The following is a 6819-nucleotide window of genomic DNA, read 5'->3' as shown; positions in this document are numbered from 1 at the left end:
TTTGAAAAACGTCTCATATAGAGGTCAAAACCTCGCAACGAAATCAATTAATATGGAACGTTTTTAATCAATAAGAACGGGACATTTCAGTTGGTATCCGAGCGTTGGTCTTAGAGAACCAGAATTTTGAATTAGTGTGTCTTATCGAGTTTGTTAGGATGCATTAGTGAGTCTGGACTTCGACCGTGTTTACTTGAAAAATGATTGCTTAACAAATTTTGTTGGAAACTATATATTTTTAACATGTGAATATTATGTGATATATTAATCTCTTAACGCGTTTGATATTATGTGATAGATGTCTACCTCTAGAACAAGTCCCATTGACTCACCTAATAATAATGAAGAGTCAAATGTAAATTGGAATGATTCGTGGACTGATTCACAAGTTCCCGAAGAGGAACCGGAAGAAGAGTCGGAACAGGAAGAAGAATCAGAACCGGAAGAGGAGGAACCGGATGAAGAAATAGAACCGGTGGGGGAAATAATAAAATGGTTAAGTAAAAGAAAATCCTCAACCAACCGACCAAGGTTAATTATGGTCAATGGTGTTTCCGCCAAGGAAGCAAAATATTGGGAGGATTACCAATTCTCCGATGAATCGGATTCCGACGAGAATTCCGATGATGTTATAGAAATTACCCCAACTGAATTTAAAAAGGCAAAAGAAAATAATAAGGGAAAGGGCATAAAAATAGAGAAATCTAATTCCAACCCCGATGAACTTTATATGTATCGTCAACCCCCGAAGTCCTTAAGTTGTAACAATGACCCGGGAACCTCTAAACCACCAGGTTTTTCTAAACCAATGTGGAAAATTACGGCTCGTATTAGGGGAACATCATATATCCCTAGAAACTTGGCAAAACGAACCAAAACCGAAGAAGAAGAAGAAACAAGCGAGTCCGAAGAAGATAGTTGTATTCGTGTGGTGTAATATATGTAATATAGTGTGCTTATGCTTTATGATATATGTAAAAATTTCTTGTATTAATAAGTATTTTTTTTTATGAATCTAACTCTTGTCTATTTTACAGTATAAAAACACAAAATGGATAGACAACCCAATATTTTAAGAGACCTACCCGGAGACATGATTGATGAAATCTTGTCTAGAGTCGGTCAGAATTCTTTGGCACAACTATTTAAGGCGAGATCAACTTGTAAGACATTCGAAGAACGTTCCAAGAATGCCTTGGTTTATAAAAGGCTTTCGTTCGAAAGATGGGGGATATCACATTGAGAAATCCATAAGTTACGATGTGTTTACTTTGACGCATATATTGCGGGGAACCCAAATGCTATTTTACGCAATGGGTTAAGAAATTATTTTGACTCAATATATCCGAATATTGGACTTCGTGATTTAGAAAAAGCGGCTAACATGCAACATAAAGAAGCATGTTATGCTTACAGATTAGTAATGTTCGCTTCTCACCAAAGTGAGAACAAGAACATCGGCCTACAACTATTAAACAAAACGTTTCCACAAGTGACGGAGTCGGTAATTGGGGTAAGAAATGAGGTTTTTAGATTGTTACGGGACTGTTGGACATTACGTAACCCTCGTCCCTTTGACGACGTTACAACACGCTGTCTTATCAACGGCCATAACGGTTATGTTCCACAAGACCAAGGATGGGAAGTAGTCCTAGTAAAACCAGAATGCATGACTTGTTTCTGGACGTATGAATTACGTGTCTTTATTGCCTTTGCTGAACGACTTGTGTACTAGCTAGAATTATCTTCACAACTATCTTGTATCAAAGTTATTGTGTGCTATATTTCATGCTTTATGTAAAATAAGCGGTATTGTAAGTTTGTAAAATATTGTATAAAAGTTTGAACGCGAAATATTATTATAATCAGTTTTTCATATGGAATTGTAGTAGTTGAATTGTATATTAGCTACTAAGTATGAACTTAACGGGTAGGTACTACCCGAATTTAAACTTATAAAACGCTAATATGAAGAAAAAGCTTTTATAAATGAGTTCATATTATGCTACGAAATACTATCAACTACTCTTAATATTCTGTATGATTAACTTGTTCCATTTGACTATTTTGAAGGAAATGGCACCGACTACTCGACACACCGTGAATATGAATGAAGAGGAATTCCGTACTTTTCTAGCTTCAAACATAGCCGCAGTACAGGCTGCGCTACATACCAACAATAACCTTGGATCTAGCAGTACAGGAAATCGTGTAGGATGCACCTACAAAGAATTCACTGCCTGCAAACCTTTGGAATTTGATGGAACCGAAGGACCGATCGGATTGAAACGGTGGACCGAGAAGGTTGAATCGGTGTTTGCCATAAGTAAGTGTACTGAAGAGGACAAAGTGAAGTACGCTACGCATACCTTCACAGGTTATGCGTTAACATGGTGGAATACCTATCTAGAGCAAGTGGTACAAGACGATGCGTACGCACTACCGTGGTCAGCATTCAAGCACTTGATGAACGAGAAGTACCGTCCCAAAACCGAGGTCAATAAGCTCAAGACAGAACTTAGAGGGTTACGAACCCAAGGATTTGATATTACCACGTACGAAAGACGATTCACAGAATTGTGCCTATTGTGTCCGGGAGCATTCGAAGATGAGGAAGAGAAGATCGACGCGTTTGTGAAAGGATTACCGGAAAGAATCCATGAAGATATAAGTTCACACGAGCCCACCTCCATACAACAGGCATGTAGAATGGCTCACAAACTAGTGAACCAGATTGAAGAAAGAATTAAAGAACAGCCTGCTGAAGAGGCCAATGTGAAGCAAGTCAAAAGAAAGTGGGAGGAAAACGGTGATAAGAATCACCAATACAGCAACAACAGCAATTACAACAATAATCGCAACAATTATCCCAAAAATCGCAACATCAATCGAAACTACAACAAACGGCCCAACAACAACAACAACAACAAAAACAACAACAACAGCAGCAGCAACTACAACAATCATCCCAACAACAATAATAACCGCAACAAAAACAACAATCAGAAGCAGCTATGCCAAAGGTGTGAAAAGTATCACTCGGGGTTCTGCACCAAATTTTGCAACAAGTGTAAAAGAAATGGTCATAGCGCGGTGAAGTGTGAGGTCTACGGACCAGGGGTTAATAGAACGAAAGGAACAAATGGTGTCGGAACGAGTAATGGTGGAGGAAGTAGTGTCAGAGCAAGTTATGCCAATGTATTTGTTATAAATGTGGAAAACCGGGCCACATTATTAGAAATTGCCCTAACCAGGAGAACACAAATGGACAAGGCCGCGGAAGAGTTTTCAATATTAATGCGGCAGAGGCACAGGAAGACCCGGAGCTTGTTACGGGTACGTTTCTTATCGACAATAAATCTGCTTACGTTTTATTTGATTCGGGTGCGGATAGAAGCTATATGAGTAGAGATTTTTGTGCTAAATTAAGTTGTCCATTGACGCCTTTGGATAGTAAATTTTTACTCGAATTAGCAAATGGTAAATTAATTTCAGCAGATAATATATGTCAGAATCGAGAAATTAGACTGGTTAGTGAAACATTTAAGATTGATTTGATACCTGTAGAGTTAGGGAGTTTTGATGTGATAATCGGTATGGACTGGTTGAAAGAAGTGAAAGCAGAGATCGTTTGTTACAAAAATGCAATTCGCATTATACGAGAAAAAGGAAAACCCTTAATGGCGTACGGAGAAAAGGGCAACACGAAGCTACATCTTATTAGTAATTTGAAGGCACAAAAACTAATAAGAAAAGGTTGCTATGCTGTTCTAGCACACGTCGAGAAAGTACAAACTGAAGAAAAGAGCATCAATGATGTTCCCATCGCAAAAGAATTTCCCGATGTATTTCCGAAAGAATTACCGGGATTACCCCCACATCGATCCGTTGAATTTTAAATAGATCTTGTACCAGGAGCTGCACCAATAGCTCGTGCTCCTTACAGACTCGCACCCAGCGAGATGAAAGAACTGCAAAGCCAATTACAAGAACTTTTAGAGCGTGGTTTCATTCGACCAAGCACATCACCGTGGGGAGCTCCTGTTTTGTTTGTCAAGAAGAAAGATGGTACATTCAGGTTGTGTATCGACTACCGAGAGTTGAACAAACTTACCATCAAGAATCGCTACCCACTACCGAGAATCGACGACTTATTTGATCAACTACAAGGCTCGTCTGTTTATTCAAAGATTGACTTACGTTCCGGGTATCATCAAATGCGGGTGAAAGAAGATGATATTCCAAAGACTGCTTTCAGAACACGTTACGGTCATTACGAGTTTATGGTCATGCCATTTGGTTTAACTAATGCACCAGCTGTGTTCATGGACCTTATGAACCGAGTGTGTGGACCATACCTTGACAAGTTTGTCATTGTTTTCATTGATGACATACTTATTTACTCAAAGAATGACCAAGAACACGGTGAACATTTGAGAAAGGTGCTAGAAGTATTGAGGAAGGAAGAATTGTACGCTAAGTTTTCAAAGTGTGCATTTTGGTAGGAAGAAGTTCAATTCCTCGGTCACATAGTGAACAAAGAAGGTATTAAGGTGGATCCGGCAAAGATAGAAACTGTTGAAAAGTGGGAGACCCCGAAAACTCCGAAACACATACGCCAGTTTTTAGGACTAGCTGGTTACTACAGAAGGTTCATCCAAGACTTTTCCAGAATAGCAAAACCCTTGACTGCATTAACGCATAAAGGGAAGAAATTTGAATGGAAGGATGAACAAGAGAAAGCGTTTCAGTTATTGAAGAAAAAGCTAACTACGGCACCTATATTGTCATTGCCTGAAGGGAATGATGATTTTGTGATTTATTGTGACGCATCAAAGCAAGGTCTTGGTTGTGTATTAATGCAACGAACGAAGGTGATTGCTTATGCGTCTAGACAATTGAAGATTCAGGAGCAAAATTATACGACGCATGATTTGGAATTAGGCGCGGTTGTTTTTGCATTAAAGACTTGGAGGCACTACTTATATGGGGTCAAAAGTATTATATATACCGACCACAAAAGTCTTCAACACATATTTAATCAGAAACAACTGAATATGAGGCAGCGTAGGTGGATTGAATTGTTGAATGATTACGACTTTAAGATTCTTTACCACCCAGGAAAGGCAAATGTGGTAGCCGATGCCTTGAGCAGGAAGGACAGAGAACCCATTCGAGTAAAATCTATGAATATAATGATTCATAATAACCTTACTACTCAAATAAAGGAGGCGCAACAAGGAGTTTTAAAAGAGGGAAATTTAAAGGATGAAATACCCAAGGGATCGGAGAAGCATCTTAATATTCGGGAAGACGGAACCCGGTATAAGGCTGAAAGGATTTGGGTACCAAAATTTGGAGATATGAGAGAAATGGTACTTAGAGAAGCTCATAAAACCAGATACTCAATACATCTTGGAACGGGGAAGATGTACAAGGATCTCAAGAAACATTTTTGGTGGCCGGGTATGAAAGCCGATGTTGCTAAATACGTAGGAGAATGTTTGAAGTGTTCTAAGGTCAAAGCTGAGCATCAGAAACCATCAGGTCTACTTCAACAACCCGAAATCCCAGAATGGAAATGGGAAAACATTACCATAGATTTCATCACTTAATTGCCAAGGACTGCAAGTGGTTTTGATACTATTTGGGTAATAGTTGATCGTCTCACCAAATCAGCACACTTCCTGCCAATAAGAGAAGATGACAAGATGGAGAAGTTAGCACGACTGTATTTGAAGGAAGTCGTCTCCAGATATGGAATACCAATCTCTATTATCTCTGATAGGGATGGCAGATTTATTTCAAGATTCTGGCAGACATTACAGCAAGCATTAGGAACTCGTCTAGACATGAGTACTGCCTATCATCCACAAACTGATGGGCAGAGCGAAAGGACGATACAAACGCTTGAAGACATGCTACGAGCATGTGTTATTGATTTCGGAAACAGTTGGGATCGACATCTACCGTTAGCAGAATTTTCCTACAACAACAGCTACCATTCAAGCATTGAGATGGTGCCGTTTGAAGCACTTTATGGAAGAAAGTGCAGGTCTCCGATTTGTTGGAGTGAAGTGGGGGATAGACAAATTACGGGTCCGGAGATTATACAAGAAACTACCGAGAAGATCATCCAAATTCAACAACGGTTGAAAACCGCCCAAAGTCGACAAAAGAGCTACGCTGACATTAAAAGAAAAGATATAGAATTTGAAATTGGAGAGATGGTCATGCTTAAAGTTGCACCTTGGAAAGGCGTTGTTCGATTTGGTAAACGAGGGAAATTAAATCCAAGGTATATTGGACCATTCAAGATTATTGATCGTGTCGGACCAGTAGCTTACCGACTTGAGTTACCTCAACAACTCACGGCTGTACATAACACTTTCCACGTCTCGAATTTGAAGAAATGTTTTGCTAAAGAAGATCTCACTATTCCGTTAGATGAAATCCAAATCAACGAAAAACTTCAATTCATCGAAGAACCCGTCGAAATAATGGATCGTGAGGTTAAAAGACTTAAGCAAAACAAGATACCAATTGTTAAGGTTCGATGGAATGCTCGTAGAGGACCCGAGTTCACCTGGGAGCGTGAAGATCAGATGAAGAAGAAATACCCGCATCTATTTCCAGAAGATTCGTCAACACCTTCAACAGCTTAAAATTTCGGGACGAACATTATTTAACGGGTAGGTAGTGTAGTGACCCGAACTTTTCCATGTTTATATATATTAATTGAGATTGATATTTACATGATTAAATGTTTCCAACATGTTAAGCAATCAAACTTGTTAAGACTTGATTAATTGAAATATG

This window comes from Rutidosis leptorrhynchoides, chromosome 8 (genome assembly GCF_046630445.1).
Source record: "Rutidosis leptorrhynchoides isolate AG116_Rl617_1_P2 chromosome 8, CSIRO_AGI_Rlap_v1, whole genome shotgun sequence".
Lineage (NCBI taxonomy): Eukaryota > Viridiplantae > Streptophyta > Magnoliopsida > Asterales > Asteraceae > Rutidosis > Rutidosis leptorrhynchoides.
Note: the sequence above shows the minus strand (reverse complement) of the source record.